A 19,078-nucleotide genomic window follows, 5' to 3' on the forward strand; every position below is an offset into this window, starting at 1 on the left:
GATTTATTTTAATAAGAGTTTAGTTAGGATGTTAGAGTTAGATAGGGTTATTATACTTAATATATATATAATATAATAACGATATTAACTATATTAACCCTAATATAATTAGGGTTAATATAGTTAATATATATAATATAATAACTATATTAACTATATTAACCCTAATATAATTAGAGTTAATATAGTTAATATAGCTGGCGGCGGTGTAGGGGGATTAGATTAGGGGTTAATACATTTATTATAGGTGGCCGCGGTGTAGGGGGATGTAGATTGTAGGCAAAAGAGCAGTTTACTTTGTGACAAAGCCCCGCCAAAAGCCCTTTTAAGGGCTGGCAAAAGAGCTGTTACTTTGGGGCATGCCCCGCAAAAAGCCCTTTTAAGGGCTGGCAAAAGAGCTGTTTCTTTGGGGCAATGCCACGCAAAAAGCCCTTTTCAGGGCTATTTGTAGGGTTAGACTTAGGTTTAGTGGTAGGGATAGTTTAGTATTTTAGGGGTTAAATAATTTAATATAGATGGCGGGGGGATAGGGGGATTAGATTAGGGGTTAATAATTTTAAAATAGCGGCGGGGTAGGGGCTCACTTTAGGGGGTAGGTAAGGTAGATGGCGGCGGTGTTAGGGGCTCACTTTAGGGGGTTATAGATTTAATATAGCTGGCGGCGGTTTAGGGGTTAATAACTTTATTAGGTAGCGGCGGTTTAGGGGTTAATACATATTTTATTGTTAGGATAGTGAGGGGGGATAGCGGATAGAGGGTTAGACGTGTCGGGCTATGTTAGGGAGGCGTGTTAGACAGTGCGGGTGATTTAGACTTTAGTCAGGTTTTGTAGGCGCCGGCAGTTTCTAATGTGCCGCAAGTCACTGGCGACGCCAGAAATTTGTACTTGCACAGATTTCTGGACATCGCTGGTTTGTCAGACTTACGGCACGTTAGCATCTGACGGCGACATATATGGGATAGCTCGAGTTGCGAGCTGAAACTGCGGGCGACGCGGGTTCCCTCGCTTGCGCCGCAAACTGCGATCTATATCGGATCACGCCCCATATATTCAAAGTTTAAAATCAAGTTAGACCATATATATAAGAGCCAACAAATGCATCTGATAGCAATCTAAATAGCGTTTAAACAAGCTGCCCCATACATAAATTTATGCACAAGTGTCCGTGTTGTTAAAAAACGTATAAGTATAGTTCAATATGGTATCCGTGTACCCAGCTTATTAACAAATTGGCAGTTCAGAAGCTTGTGAGCGTTTCACAAAAATATACACAGGTAGGAATAATTTTTTCTTTTTCCTTAGAACGATGTTACCTACAGATAACACAGGTTACCTTAAATTTATGTTTCCAAGTAGAACCGGTTACCTTATTTTCCTTAGAGCCGTTCACAGCATCCGTCTCCCCTTCTTACCTAGTGACTGAGCAGCGCCGCATGTGTCTTGGCATCTGACGTCACGACCTTGTTTCTCGGGTGGGTTTGGCTGGAAGTTTCGAGTGGTAGGTAACTTCTTTAGATAACAGAGGATGGCAGAATATTCTTCTTTTGAAATATAAAAGATGTTAATAATGTTTAGCAGATCCTGCACTTAGTGCTAAGCGCACGCAGGAGAGGAGAAAGTTCCAATTTGTTTAGAATAGACAACCCGGGTTGTTGCAGTTTTGAAACTGTTTCCACTTAATAACAAAGGTCTTATTGTGTATTATCTCACACAAGTTAGGGTCAGCAGTCACAAGGTTGACGCATTTCACTCAGAGGAGCTTTATCAAGATCCTGGTGACTGTTGTAATGTTTTATTTAAAGGTGTTAGTAGTTTCTGATTGGTTCCTCGTTGGTTGCAGTCATTTAAAGTGGAATTATTGTATTATTCCTTTTTGTCCAAGGTGTGTTCAGAATTTAAGGTGGAAATTTGCATAGGGCAGCTCTAGATAGTCTGTTTTCATAATTTATAAACCTTTATAATACATTTAACATGCATTAAAATTTAATGTACAACTAGAAAAAATTATCCATGTTTGGAATTTATCATGTTAAAGTTTTAGTATAGTACTAGTCATAAATTCAATATGTTTGGAACTGATAGAACAAGAGGATTAATATAACTTGTTAATGTGGCTTTATTCAAAAAGAAAAGGTGACAGATCCATCTCTGAATTGAGCCCATTTGGGTATAGTGTGTTATATTTGTAGATTAGTTCTGCCTCTTTAATTAACAATCTTTTCTCTATATAACCACCCCTCCAATTATTTTTCACTTTTTGTATTCCCCAGTATGAAAGGTATTTGGTGTTTCCCTTATGAACAGATTTAAAATGTTTGTATAAATGTGTATCCTCAGAGCCTCGTTCTATCTGGCAAAGGTGTTCTCTTATTCTGTCTCTGACCATTCTCTTGGTCTCTCCAAAATAGAAGAGATCACAAGAACATTTGAGAATATAAATTATATTTTTGTGAGTGCACCTTATTATGTCCCTAATATTAAATAGTTTGTCTGAATTATTTATTTGTATACTTTTCAACTTTTTGCTATGTGTACAGGCTTTACAGGTATAGTATGGAAATAAGCCACTGATATTTTTACCTGTCAGATCCTTTTGGTTCCTATAGCTTTGTTTTAGTTTTTTTAGTTCACTGGGAGCTAGTATAGTTTTTAGATTTGTTGCTTTTCTAAAGACAAATTTTGGTCGTTCCATAATACTTTTGCCTAAAATATTATCTTCCCTTATTAAGTGCCAGTGTTTTTTTTATAATACCTTTAATTATATTATGGTCAGCATTGTAGTTGGTAATAAATGGTATTTCAATTAGGTCTTTATTATCTTTTTCTTTAGCTTTATAGGTTAAAAGGGACTCTCTCTCAGTATTTTTCCGCCGACCATAATATAATAAAGATGGAGCCGCTCCGCACAGGATGGATGAAGATAGAAGATGCCGTCTGGATGAAGACTTCTGCCCGTCTGGAGGACCACTTCTGCCGGCTTGGATGAAGACTTTCCTGGCTTCGTTGAGGACTTCTTGCCGCTTGGATGAAAACTTCTCCCTGTTTCGTTGACGATGAATGTCCGGTCTTCAAAACTGTAAGTGGATCTTCTGGGGTTAGTGTTAGGTTTTTTTAAGGTTTTTTTTGGGTGGGTTTTATTTTTAGATTAGGGCTTTTGGGCTGAAAAATAGCTAAATGCCACTTTAAGGGCAATGCCCATACAATTGCCCTTTTTCAGGGCAATGGGGAGCTTAGGTTTTTTTAGTTAAGATTTTATTTGGGGGGTTGGTTGTGTGGGTGGTGGGTTTTACTGTTGGGGGGTTGTTTGTATTTTTTTTTACAGGTAAAAGAGCTGATTTCTTTTGGGGAATGCCCCGCAAAAGGCCCTTTTAAGGGCTAATGGTAGTTTAGTTTAGGCTAGGGTTTTTTTTTTTTGTTTTTTTTTGGGGGGGGGTTATTTTGATAGGGCTATCAGATTAGGCGTAATTAGTTTAAATATCTGACCATTTCTTTTTTACTTTGTGTAATTTAGTGGGTTTTTTTGTAATTTAGGTAATTGTATTTAATTAATTTAATTTATTTAATTAGGTGTTAGTGTAAGACAGGTTAAATAGGTGTTAGTGTAAAACAGGTTAGGTTTTATTTTACAGGAAAATGTGTGTTTATTTTAACTAGGTAGTTAGTAAATAGTTAATTACTATTTAGTAACAATTCTACCAAGTTAAAATAAATACAAACTTGCCTGTAAAATAAAAATAAACCCTAAGCTAGCTACAATGTAACTATTAGTTATATTGTAGCTAGTTTAGGGCTTATTTTATAGGTAAGTATATGGTTTAAAAAGGAATTATTTAGGTAATGATAGTAGGTTTTATTTAGATTTATTTTAATTATATTTAAGTTAGGGGGTGTTAGGGTTAGGGTTAGACTTAGGTTTAGGGGTTAATAAATTTAGTATAGTGGCGGCGGCATTGGGGGTGGCAGATTAGGGGTTAATAAATGTAGGTAGGTGGCGGCGATGTTATGGGTGGCAGATTAGGGGTTAATAATATTTAACTAGGCGGTAGTTCAGCGGTTTAGGGGTTAATATGTTTATTATAGTGGCGGTGATATCCAAAGCAGCAGATTAGGGGTTAATAAGTATAATGTAGGTGTTGGCGATGTCGGGGGTGGCAGATTAGGGGTTAATAAATGTAAGATTAGGGGTTTATGTTAGGGTGTTAGGTGTAAACATAAATTTTGTTTCCCCATAGGAATCAATGGGGCTGCGTTACGGAGCTTTACTATAAATACAGGAATGCCTGTGATACTTGGTACCACAGATCTCCTATAGGAGGCGCTAAAAGGCAACGATAGATATTACCAAAAAATAAGTGTGCATCTCATAACACAATATACATAATGTAAAGATGTTAAAAAATATAAAATATAATATATATATATATATATATATATATATATATACTGTATATATATACACGTAGCACTAATCGTGACCAATTTGGCAAATAGATAAGTCCCACAAGTGTCCCAAAAGTCTATATGAAGAACAGGCAGCTCTCAGTCTTCACCCCAAGGATGATGTAACTTCTATGATGGATAACTGTAATAAAAACAGAAACAGAGGCGCCACATGTGTAGATGAATAAGGACCACAATATCCAAGCGAGACAAGATACAGGGTACTCACAAACGTGAAGGCACTCTCTTGTGCCTGTAGAAGCAGGCTGGTATTCTAGCAGCAAACCAGCTGGCTGTACAAAGGAATCCCCGTCATAGTATCCTGTAGCTATAGGTCTCCAAACAGCAACCCTTGCCTGGATTACTTTCTGTGAATTGGAACTGGAGTAAGGAGGGGAGAAAGGCTAAACAGCCCTTAGGTTACTTACAAGGAGATTGCAACACTGACACCAGACTTGTAAAAAGTAGAATTAGTATTTATTATTATACAAAATAAAAATACCAACAGTGTAACAGATTACAGCTGGGTGTGTTAAAAACAAATCTCCTTTGATATACAGAGATAATAGCGACGTGTTTCTCGGGGATAACCCCGTTTCCTCAGGCTTGTATACTCTGACTCTATCTTAATTCCCTTTAAATAGGTCTCAGTAACCATATGTTTTCAATAAACACTCCCCTTCCTTCACATAAACCAATAATATCCTTCCTTTCCCTAAATGCCCACTTGTTGCAGTAATTAAAGTGGTACTACTGTTTGTGTATAAAGTTATAATTTCTAATATATTTCTCTGTGAACTGTGTTCTGTAAAGTGATAGTTGTAAGATTTCATAAGTGTGAACTTGTGCCGATCGTGAAGAAGTTTGCGCGTATACTTATGTAAACAAACTACAAGTACAATCATGCCTGTATGTGTCACTCGTAAGTGAAACTGCACAGAAGTGTAACGGCATAACTGTCCGTCTGGTCTTTACGGGTCCCCGCACAAGTGGATTTGATGCAATTACATGGCACTCGGGCTACATGATTCTCCACTAATAAAGACCAGCTACGCCAAAGAGAGAATGAACAATAGAATGTATGTGTGTGACACATACAGGCATGATTGTACTTGTAGTCTTTTTGCTATTATGGTGTACACCAATCAGATATATCATGAGACACAAGCCTCCTAAAGTTACGTTACAATTGGTTAATGAGATTTTACTGACGTAGTTTGTTTACATAAGTATACGCGCAAACTTCTTCACGATCGGCACAAGTTCACACTTATGAAATCTTACAACTATCACTTTACAGAACACAGTTCACAGAGAAATATATTAGAAATTATAACTTTATACACAAACAGTTGTACAACTTTAATTACTGCAACAAGTGGGCGTTTAGGGAAAGGAAGGGTATTATTGGTTTATGTGAAGGAAGGGGAGTGTTTATTGAAAACATATGGTTACTGAGCCCTATTTAAAGGGAATTAAGATAGAGTCAGAGTATACAAGCCTGAGGAAACAGGGTTATCCCCGAGAAACGCGTCGCTATTATCTCTGTATATCAAAGGAGATTTGCTTTTAACACACCCAGCTGTAATCTGTTACACTGTTGGTATTTTTATTTTGTATAATAATAAATACTATTTCTACTTTTTACAAGTCTGGTGTCAGTGTTGCAATCTCCTTGTAAGTAACCTAAGAGCTGTTTAGCCTTTCTCCCCTCCTTACTCCAGTTCCAATTCGCAGAAAGTAATCCAGGCAAGGGTTGCTGTTTGGAGTCCTATAGCTACAGGATACTACGACGGGGATTCCTTTGTACAGCCAGCTGGTTTGCTGCTAGAATACCAGCCTGCTTCTACAGGCACAAGAGAGTGCCTTCACATTTGTGAGTACCCTGTATCTTGTCTCGCTTGGATATTGTGGTCCTTATTGATCTACACATGTGGCGCCTCTGTTTCTGTTTTTATTACGGAGCTTTACGCTGCTTTTTTGCAGGTGTTAGACTTTTTTTCAGCTGGCTCTCCCCATTGATGTCTATGGGGAAATCGTGCACGAGCACGTAAAATCAGCTCACCGCAGCTTTCAGCAGCGCTGGTATTGGAGAGCGCTATGGAGCTCAATTTTGCTCTACGCTCACTTCTTGCCTGATAATGCTGGGTTTATGAAAACCTGTAATACCAGCGCTGTAGGAACGTGAGCGGTGACAATAACGTGCAAGTTATTAACGCACCCCTCATACCGCAAAACTCGTAATCTAGCCAAATGTGTTTTAAAGTCTAATTTTCCTAAATAAATAGATATTCCTGGATATATATCTGTATATACCTAGATAGATAGATAGATAGATAGATAGATAGATAGATATAGATAGAGAGAGAGATACAAAAAAGGCATGCACTCGCTGGATTTGTGCAATAGGTGCTTTATTGGCATATTAGAAAGCCAATGACATTTCGGGGATCAATCACCCATTCATCAGACTAAGTGAAATTGTGAAAAACAAACAGTGTATATGACAGGTGTTAGCCCCACTCCCATTCAGAGAAGAACAGCCCATAAATATCATGATGTGAGACATATACTGTACATAATAAGCAAAAAATACATACGTTCTGTACTAACCAGTATAATAAGTGATCAAACTTAGAATAATCCATTTACACAGGGCTGTATAAGTGCACAAAAATAAATACATTAATGTGTTCCTATAATATGTTCAATAGGAGCTCTGTCCTTTATAATTAGAGAATGGCATGTTGGTGGTTAATGGATATAGCATAAAGCAATCAATTCAACATTCATATGTATAAATGAAATGTATCAAAAAATCTAAACAAGAGATTAACAACATTCAGGGGAGACAAACTCATGCCAAAAAACATCAGCGCCATACTGCACCGAAGACGCCACACGTGTGAGTAATGGGCGTGACCGACTGGAGGTCACCAAACGTCACAGGCTGACACAGTTTAATCAAATCGCTGCTGTGTTACACACGTTAATCCATGGAAACAGGTTAGCCCAGAAACTCACCGCGTGTGTGTGATGGACGTTGCTAATAGCGTCATCATGTGGGGTGGAACGAAACAACCTATTAGCCAATACTGCGTGTGTGTGTTGGGCGTTGCTAGTAGCGTCATAATGTGGGATGGAACAAAACAAATAAGGAGGCCCTTCTGCTAACAGTTTCAATGTAAAACATTGAACCTACTAATAGACATAATACAACAAACTGATGTTATAAAAAGCATTTCCAATCAATTTTGTGATTTAGTCCATTTGGGTATAGTGTTCTTAATTTAAATATCCACTTCGATTCTATTTGTAGAAGACGTTGATTTCTGTCCCTTCCTCTCTTTAGAGGCGGTATGTGATTGATGAGAATAAATCTAAGGTCGCTCACTGTGTGTTTGGGTTTCATAAAGTGCCTAGCCACCGGTAATTCACTTTTATGTTTGTCAATGGCTTCTCAAATTAAATGTCTGTGATTGGCCATCCGGGAGCGAATATTATAGCTAGTTTTTCCCACGTAAAATTATCCACAAGTACAGTTCAAAAGATATACGACATGTGTAGTGGTACATGTGAGGTTGAACTTGATGTCAAATCTCCGGTTCGTGTGGGGATGTCTAAACTGAGTCCCTTGAATCATGGAGTTACACGTAGTGCAGCCTAGACATTTGTAACAACCATTCTTCTTGTTACGTAACCAGTTTTTTTGATAACAGTGATCCGGATCTGTCAACATTAGCTGGTCTCTGAGGGATCTGCCCTTTCTGAATGCAATCATTGGTGGTCCATAATCCTTAAAGGATTAGTGTCAGAATTTGGGGTCAGTGTCGGAATTAAGGGGTTAATTTGAGGAACTCTCATCCTATTGGCTGTTTCAATCAGCCAATAGGATGAGAGCTCAATTCTATTGGCTAATTGGAACTGCCTATAGGATTAGAGCTGCTCAAATCCTATTGGCTGATTGGAACAGCCAATAATATTTTAGCGGCTCTAATTCTATTGGCTGATTGGAACCTTTCAGCCAAAAGGAATGCAAGGGATGCCATCTTGGATGACGTCACTTGCATTGAAGATCCAGTTTAAGGTGGAGACCGTATTGAAGAGGAGCTCCTCATGGGATGTCTTCAGGATGGACCTGCTCTGCGCCGGATGTCTTCAGGATGGACCCTCTCCGTGCCGGATGGATGAAGATAGAAGAGGCCGCATGGATGAAGACTTCGCCAGATGGATGAAGATGGAAGAGGCCACCCGGATGAAGACTTCTTGCCGACTGGATGGATCCTTCAAGCAGAACTTCAAAAACTGTAAATGGATCGTCGGGGGTTAGTGTTAGGTTTATTTAAGTTTTTTTGGGTGGGGTCTGGGCATGTAAAAGAGCTAAATGCCCTTTTAAAGGCAATGCCCATACAAATGCCCTTTTCAGCTCAATGGGGAGCTTAGGTTTATTAGATAGGGTTTTTATTTTGGGGGGATAGTTGGTTGGTTGGGTGGTGGGTTTTACTGTTGGGGGTGTTTGTATTTTTTTTTTTACGGGTAAAAGAGCTGATTTCTTTGGGGCAATGCCCCGCAAAAGGCCCTTTTAAGGGCCATTGGTAGTTTATTGTAGGATAGGTTTTTTTAAAAAAAAATGTTTTGGGGGGGCACTGTGCAGTACAACATGCAGTACAATACAGTAGTATATGCTGTATTGCTTATCTTTGCTTATGATTGTACAGTGTATAATACACTTACCAAATTATCCTGTACAGTACAATACTGGACAGTTCTAGCAACTCCAACAGAGTCTTGCCACCACGTGCTGTAAAAAGAGAGACCACATGCAATTTTGTGCAATCTCCTGCCTCGCGGTCAATGTTAGTTATAGTGCCACGCTGAGAAAATGACTTCCGGGCTTGCGGCAGTGCCGTGCTAGTGGATCGCCATAAAACGAGGTATACCTGTACTTCTATTATCTAGTTTGTTTCATTCTCTTGATATGTTTTGTTGAAGGAGCAGCAATGCACTACTGGGAGTTAGTTGTAAGCCGATGAGGCATATATGTGCAGCCACAAATCAGCAGCTTCTGAGCCTAGCTAGGTTTACAAGGATACAAAGAGAACAAAACAAATTAGATAATAGAAATAAATTGGAAAGTTATTTAAAATGGCATGCTCTATCTGAATCATGAAAGAAAAAACTGGGTCCCTTTAAGCTCCATTACAGTCAATGGAGCCAGATCTATCTCTCGATCATTCACATCCTGCTGCCTAGGACAAGTTCAACTGTGATCTCTGAAAGATACAAATGCCACAAAAAATGCTTTCAAGAATGTATAAATCCTGAAAAAGGAGAGCTTAATTTGATTTAATGTAACAATACAAAAATATGAGTGTTTTCACAAAAGATATGTTACAATGAAAGAAAAAAGCCTGAATAAAGTATGTTATCTCATTGCACCCCTTTGTATGAACCTGAAGATGGTTTGCTGAGCCTTACCTATTTATTCTCTTTGGATGGAATGTTGTATTTAAACTTAGACAAAAGTCTAATAGTTACGCGCAAGCTATATGGAGTTTATTGCGGGGGTTTACACAGGTTGGGTGTATTACAAGTTGAAAGTAAATGCAATAGCTTGAGCCCAATTGAAGTTAAGAAGTGTCGGCTTAGAGGTAGCTTCCGGTGGGAGGAGCAAGGAAGTGTAGCTGCTTCATGCTGCACGCTCACCTGAGAGTGGCGATATCATCGTGCCAAACACGCCTGCAGCCATAGGCCGGTGAAATTAGATACCGGCCTGGCCTAAGGGATACAACCCGATACGGCGTGGGGAAGCTCTGGAGTGCTAGTGGCCGCATAGCAGCGGTCAAACTACAAAACCGCTTCACTAAGACTCATTAAGACTCACTAAAGCCGGGAGAACGCTTAGTGAGAGTGCATATCTGCAACTGTCTTCACAAACCGGGATATAACCAGCCTGAGGAGAAGGTGGTGTGTCGCCGGAAAAGTCCTCAGCTGAAAGCTGTACTTCTGTGTACTCCCGTGCGCTATTAGGAGGCTTTGGAAGATATCGGCTAGTAGCAGGAGAAGTGTGGAGCCACACAGCCGCTTGCGACAGTACCCACAGACAGAACCTGGCATCTGGCCCGTCAGAGCGTAAGTCCCTGACCTGGTCTTGGGGTGAAGGTAAGACGGGAGAACATATGTGAGGACTGTGAGGACTGTGACTTTACAAAGTCGTTGTTTTCCTATACTTATTTCGTAATACCTAGTGGAGTACATGGAGCATAGGAGGGCCTGTATCAAATGACAGGAAAAAAAAATCTGGCCACACAGGCTGTGTAATAGCTCTGTGATACAGTACACCTGGTTGAATATAATAGAAGACTGTAACTAAGGTATACGAGACTCTTGCTGTATAAACCAGCTAGCAGCAAAGTTAGAAGATCAGAGAAGCTAGTATAATCGGCTGAACTGTATACAGCTCCACTCCAAAAGGATAAATAATTTCCCAGGTCTGATTACAGAAGTGAACTTTGAATCCCAGAGTAGAATTAATGGGACTATAATTTTATTGGTGGCTGTGGAACTGTTCTGGAATTAAATAAATAATAAAGCCACAGGCTGCGGCAACACTGGGTGTATATATCCAAAAGAAATAGCTGGAAAATTTCTTCTTTCTTTTTTCTTGGACATGGACTAAGGCCTATATAGTTACTTGTAACTTTAAAGTTTTACCGAGAGGACATTTTACAGCAATGCATCATTCTATAACATTATTTTAGAATAGGACAAAGAGTAGAGGTCAATCGAAATAGCATATAAGGCTGTTCTATAAATTGTATATATTCTCCGGAATTAAGTGTATATGCATGAGCCTTTTTTTCTGTATTAAGGTTGGATGTCCATATGTAGGATATATATCAGGCACCTGAGATTAACACACTAAATACCGTTTCTTTTTCCATAGGAAATATGTGTGGCTCCAGATTGTTGTATTAACTAACTAATATAGCTATAAATTGACAGATCAAAAAAGGGCTGTATTAGCAGCACAACAGTAATGTCTGAAAAGTGAGGAGGCCACAGTACATTTAAAAATTTACTTTCAAACATATATTAATACCTATGGTGTGACACTACTATCTTGCCCTGGAAATATTTGTATAAAAAAACACACTCTACCTAGTGTGGCGAAAACAAAGAAAAGTTTTTGGTATATAATTGTGGGGACCTGGAAGTACACTACTTCGCTTAATACTGAGTATAGTCACAATTATTTGATTAAAGTCAAGTATAAAGTCCTAGTTAGACGAATGACATAATTGTTAGACAGGGTAAAATAATATATTGAGAGTATATTACTCTATACCCTAGAGTTGTTGAATACAGAATTCTCCTGATTCTCCTAAGCTGACTCTGAATTACCTACACAGGGCACGACCCTAATATTCACAAGTTTTCAGATATTATAGTCTATCACAACTAACAGAACTCTCTATTTTGACACTGTAACACCCCCCCCCCCTTTTTTTTTTTTTCTCTCTCATTTTGCATTTTTTTTCCCCTTATCGCCCCACACAATCACACACCCTCACAAATTTAATTTATGGATAAATTTCTATCACCTAAAACACACATTATGCCAGCTAAGGCGAAAGACAGGAGGCCAAGAAATAGTTTAGATAATAACACAGACCTTAGGGTAGAAGCAAACTGTTTAAATATTAGTAAAATGGATATCGAAGAAATAACGAAGCAGGTAGCACAGGTGTTGCTGCCCCAATTTGATCTGATTAAGGTGGAACTTAGCACGCTTGTTTCTGAAATGAAAAATTTCTCATCTAGGCTCACAGAAGCGGAGTCTAGAATATCTGAAGTTGAGGATCTAGTGTTTAAAACAGAACAAATATCTCAACAACATAGTAGCAAAATTAATGATCTTAGTGATAAAGTAGAGGAGTTGGAGGATAGAGCATGCCGTAATAATCTAAGGATTATTGGATTGCCTGAAAGTGATTGTTATCAGGACCTAATCTCTTTTGCTGCTAACACAGTCCCACAATTACTTGGGATCCAGCAACAGAACATAGCAGTAGAAAGAGCACATTGCACAGGTAATTCTAGGAACACAACAGAAAATTCAGTACAGAAACGTCCTATTATAGTGCAATATTTGAATTTCCAAGATAAGACCAGTATTCTCAGAGCTTACAGAAAGATGCAAACACTAGTAATAGACCAACATAGAATTTTGCTATTTCAGGATTTTTCATTCCAGACAGCAAGCAAGCGAAAAACTATGTCACCATACTGTACCACCATAATTAACTTGGGCCTACCGGCCAGATTAGTATATCCAGCCACAATTAAATTATATACTGACAATGAGTTAATTGTACTAAGAACTCCACAAGAAGCTAAGAGCTATATAGATAAACATAAAGGAGACCATTAGACAGATAAGAGAGTAATGGAGAAAGGAACCTTCGGGTTCATATGTCACTATTATATACAAGCTAGAGATGCTGTCTTATTTAATTATGTGCTTTTTTTTTTTTCTTCTCTGGTATAATACGTTTAAAGTGAAGGATAAGGTTGTGACATTGTTTTATACATGAGCGTTTTTTACTATATAGCTGTTGTTCTTTTGTTATTTATATAGTATATGAAAAATGCACCTATCGATATTGGTACAACAGGACTAAGTTAAATATATGTTCTTTTTTACTGTGGGTTCATATTATTTCTTTTTGGTGTATCATATTTCAAAATCTCACATACAATCCCCGGCATAATATGTTTAAGGCTAGGGATAAAGTTGGGAAATTGTCTTGTGTATATGAATATGTATTGCAATATAGCACGTGTTCCCTTATCTACACACCATATGAAAAATATATTCACAAATATAGGCGCAATATATTTAAGCCCTGGGTCGGTAACATTCACCATCCCTGGTGGCAGGTAGAATATTGGGGTGTGGGGGGGGGGGGAGACGAGTGGTGGGGGGAAATGCAGCCTTTTTTTTTTTTTTTTCTCTTCTTCCCTTTTTCCTAGTATTTTATTCTTAAATTAAAATGCCACAATTAAAATTGATATCTTGGAATGTGGGCGGCATTTCTAGTCCAATGAAAAGGAAAAGAATCTTAACATATCTTAAAAAATTTAAAGCAGATATTATTCTGTTGCAAGAAACACACCTCACAACAATAGAACACAAGAAGCTACAAGCTAACTGGATTCAGGAAGTGATCTTTACACCCTGTAGCTCTAGAAAAAGAGGAGTAGCAATTCTTATAAGAAAAGGGCTAAATTATCAGATTATCTCCAAGCAGATAGATTTAGAAGAACGTTTTATTATTATTAAAATTAAAGTTGAATCTCTCCTATATACCGTCTGTAATGTTTACGGACCTAATAAAGTGGATATATCTTTCTGGGAGGCTTTGAAGCTGAAATTGTTTGAATATGTGGACACAAACATGGTGGTAGCAGGAGACTTTAATATGGTCTTTAATAATATTGACAGACTCCAGACTACAAAACAAAGAATTGCCAGGGTCTCTCAAAAAGCAGTCAAGATTCTTAAATCAATCTGTAGAGTTCTTAAGATAAGGGATATTTGGAGACATTTATATCCTAATTCTAGAGCGTATACATATGAGTCCAAACAATACAGGTCATATTCTCGTATTGACTTTTTTTGGGCTCAGACAGTTTGTTCAGAAGTGAGATAAAAACGCAAATAGGGGACTTCACCATTTCAGACCATGCCCCTAAATTTTTCGAATGTGGATCAGATAATAATACATATCAAACAACTAGAGGTTATTCTTTCCCGCGATACTTATACAATGACGCCAAATTTAGGAAATACATTATAGATAGGTGGCATGAATATGCAATACAAAATTCTGCATATTGCTGTAAACCCGAGATTTTTTGGGAAACAGCCAAAGCTGTGATAAGAGGAGAAATAAAAAACTATATGTCTAAACTTAGGGCAAGAACACGTTTAAGGGAAATAGAACTCTCTAACTGGCTCAGGAATGCATATAATGCCTATATAGTGGCTCCCACATCGACTAATTGGCAGAAATACACCAAAGCGAAACAGGAGTGGGACTCAGTTAGCTTACAGAAAGCAACCCGTCAAGATTTAAATCAAAGAACTATTTATCATAGATATGGCAGTAAAATTGGCAAGCTTCTAGCTAACTGCGTCCAAGTATGTAAATCTCAGAAAACCATCAAGTCTGCTATAGTAGACGGTATTCGAGTTACTGAAGCAGAAGCAATCAAAAAAGGTTTTGTTAGCTTTTTTAAAAAATTGTACTCTGCCCCACAGATAGATAGTCAAAATAAAGATTGGTTCTGGGGAAACATTTCTCTTCCAAAATTAATTACAGATGAGGTAGACAACTTAAATTTACCTATCACTTCGACAGAAATCTGTCAAGCAGTAGATAAATTAAAACTGGATAAAGCCGCTGGCCCGGATATGTTACCAGCCAAATTCTATAAAATTCTTAGGGAAGAGATAAATGCCCCACTGGTAAAGTTATTTAATCAGTATTTTTGTAATGGTGGGGTCCCCTCTTCCTACTTTGTAGCATCCAGAATTGTACTCGTTCCAAAAAAAGAGAAAGATCCAGAAGCATTGGATTCATATCATCCCATCTCACTGCTTAACGCAGACTATAAAATCTATACAGCAATTTTAGCAAATAGACTTAAGGGGATCCTCGGCTCTTTGATACATGTGGACCAGGTTGGTTTTATGTTACATCGAAATCCAACGGCTAGTATTCGTAAAATCCTACTTCTCTTAGATTTTTTCCGACCAGAATGCATAAATAGGCGAATAAAACCGGCGATTCTTTCGCTAGATGCCCAGAAGGCATTCGATTCGATTACCTGGGATCATCTTTTTTTTACTATGCGACAATTTGGCTTTAGTGGTAATTATCTAAATTGTATCAAAGCTTTATACACTAATGCTTCTGCAGTGTTGCTGGTAAATGGCATCCCTACAGAAACTTTCCATATTCTGACAGGTACCAGACAAGGCTGCCCGATCTCACCCCTTCTTTTCAACCTTGCAATTGAACCACTGGCAACTATGTTAAAAAAGCATCTAGAAGGAATTTTGTTAGGAGATAAATATCTTAAATTATTACTATACGCAGATGACTTATTATTATTTCTTAACAACCCTGAATCCGAGATCCCTATTCTATTGGAAATAATTAATACATTTGGAACATTTTCGGGATATAAAATAAATGCAGTAAAATTGGATTTATTATGGATAATAAAATCTGCAAGTAATGGCTATACTCCACCCTTTAAAATAGCGGATTCATATATTACGTATCTGGGTATTAAGATCAGTATCGATCCGGCAGAATGGTACTCTCTGAATTTTATTCCGCTGCTAAATAAAATACAGATAGAGCTTAGAAATTGGACAAAATTTCCTCTGTCAATGACGGCAAAAATTAATTTGTTATAAAAATGATTACTTTACCTAAATTGATGTATTTAATGCAAAATATCCCAATTCCAATAACAAAATCTGATCTCAAGCGTTTAAATAGCTCCATTAGATTGTTTATTTGGGGTAGTGGCAAAAAGCGTATAGCTTTACAGAAGTTGTCACAGTTAAGACAATACGGGGGTCTAGCGTTACCAAATTTCGGTAGCTATAATAGAATATTTATTTAATAAATAGTTAATCACAGCACCACTAAAGCATTCTATCCACTGTCAAAAAATAAATAAAAAATTATATATATATATTTAGGGTGCAAGAGTTTAGTAAAACCTCCAATTCTACCATCTACAAATAACAAAAAAAGGAACTCAGCACACCTCAATTTAGCAAAAGTGTAAATGCAATTTATTATAAAGTATCTAAATACAATTCTATAGTATGAATCCACAACTTTCAGTCCATCCACACATGCAAACCACTTTCATTCATAAAACAATCAGATTAAACACATGCGTCCCTGGAAGAATCAGCCAAGGCTCTCAAAAAAACGCTATTTATGTCTTAGAAAGTTCATATAGATGAAAAAATGAACAGTCCCTTAGACATGCAGAACTTTCACAGTTATTTTGAATATATAATCTTTGATGCAATTTTTCAGATATAGTTGCTGTAAAAAGATTTTTTTCGATTACAAATATATCTTCTTAGACATGAGATTTGAATAACATTTTGAAATATGTAATCATTCCCTTGTTCAGCATACACCTTTTCATGATGAGTATAAGCACATTTATGGGTTAGTGCAGAACAAGACAAAAGCCGTTAGTTCATCCAGCATATGTATTAAACTTAATCTTGTGTTAACACTCAGTATACTCCAAGGCTCTTTCCGAGTTCCCCTCTTTAAACCACACTTGCGGTTGGGTAGTATTCAGCCCGGGTATCGGTGCTTAACTATTCTAACAGTTCATGTTGTAACATATGCATAAAGTTTCTATCACTTCCCAGTATTAGAGTGTTAATGAATTATAGCGTCTTCTAATGTGGTAGAAGCCGTGTGTTCAATCAGCAAGTGTATCACCAATCATCTGTATTGCGTCTGTATTAGTATAGAAGCTTGCCAGTTAGAACATGCATGTTAATTAGCTTTATAATACTTGCGATTTCATATCCTTTTGAACAAATGGAGATGCCCCCGACTTTTATCCACTCGTGCGGACGGGAGAACAAACACTTGATTCGGTCTTGTATCTTTATGGAACAACGGCTCTTTTCTGTAATTTTTTTGCATCAAAGTCCTTGTATCGACAAGCGGTTCAGTGAGCTGCCTTACACTCCGACGCGCGTTTCGGGACTCCGCCCTTTTTCAAGGAGTATCTGATTCTTCCAGGGACGCCTGTGTTGAATCTGATTGTTTTATGAATGAAAGTGGTTTGCATGTGTGGATGGACTGAAAATTGTGGATTCATACTATAGAATTGTATTTAGATACTTTATAATAAATTGCATTTACACTTTTGCTAAATTGAGGTGTGCTGAGTTCCTTTTTTTGCTATAATAGAATATGTTTGGCAAAGGTAGCTATGGATTGGCTTACTGGGGGGAACTATGTGGCATCATTAAAAATAGAACAAAAATTAGTCTTGCCATATGACCTACAGGCACTATTACACTGCCCGATTAACCCCTTAAGGACCAGCGACGTACCCTGTATGTCTCTGGCACTTTTTTGGGAATTGATTGTTTTATAGCGTGGTCTTGCCACCAGCGTTGAGACTGATCTATTCCACAAAGCCTGCTGAAGGGAGGGCATTAATAGCGTGTTCTTGCTAGACTTGTGCTATTATGTCCTGAAAAAAACCTTAACGACCAGTGACATACAGGGTACATTGTAGTCATTAAGGGGTTAAGAAACTACCACGCATGGCCAAAAATAAGCCCACTTTGTTTCATATCATTAAAGCCTGGCAGGGTATTAAGACCAGTATGAACGATAACCCGCTGATCTCGAACTTAGTTCCTATTCCTGGGAACCCTTGCTTCCCATCAGGTATCAAGAGTCAAATGTTTAATAAGTGGGCTATACTAGGACTCAAATATTTATCTCAGTTTAGGGACCCAGAAACTACCCGGGTGTATACATTTACAGCGCTTAGAGACCAGTTCCAACTTAACAACACAGAATTTTATGCCTATTTACAAGTTCGCCACTGGTATAATGAAACTATCAAAAATTGTACCAAGGAATGGGTACACCCGGGTATTAAAATGGGGCTCGCTCTTTTTAAAGCGGGTAAACGGTCAATTAGTTATTGGTATCAGATGATACAAACGGAGACCGGTGAAATAAATGTATTAGAGATATCTGCAAAGTGGGCTAAGGATATTCAAAATATGGATCCATATAAAATAAAACAGAGTATAATTGCGGTAGAACATGCAACTCTTTCCGCATCATCGCGAGAATCACAGTTTAAAATCTTGAATCGCATGTATATATCACCGGCTAGTTTAAATAGAGGGTACGGGAATGTCTCAAATTTGTGTCCTCGATGTAGTTCCATCAGGGCCGTCCTGGTTCACATGTTCTGGAGCTGCCCCAAGATCCAGCAATTTTGGCAGCGAGTACAGTTCTGGATGAATAGACTATTTAATACACAGATACGTATAGAGCTACAGCATATATTTTTTTTGGTTAATTTGAGAGATCTTGGGGAATACGTCCCTAATATTGATTTTATTAATACAGCAATTCTGGGAGGCAGATATCTTATCCTAAAAAATTGGAAAGCCACTAGGGAACCTACAATTAACAATTTAACTTTCTTACTTCATGCACAATATCAAATAGAGCAGATTGATAGTCTTAATCAGGGAACTAATCATCAAGATAGATTCGAACATAAATGATTAGAATTTATTAGGAGATATAGAAACAATATATAACCACAATCGAAACCCGCCGCTGTATATTGTCTCTCCTTTTCCCTCCCCTTTTTTTTTTCTCTTCCTTTACCTCACTCTCCCTGAACAACTTGTCCTAACCCCCCCCCCTGCCTTATTAAGGACGGTTTACAGAATATGGTGAAATACAGGTAGGATTAGTGAAACGCTAAGTCAATCTTTGGTAGTAACTTTAGTTTAAATATATAAGAATTTAT

This window comes from Bombina bombina, chromosome 5 (assembly GCF_027579735.1).
Source record: "Bombina bombina isolate aBomBom1 chromosome 5, aBomBom1.pri, whole genome shotgun sequence".
In the NCBI taxonomy this organism is placed as follows: Eukaryota; Metazoa; Chordata; class Amphibia; order Anura; family Bombinatoridae; genus Bombina; species Bombina bombina.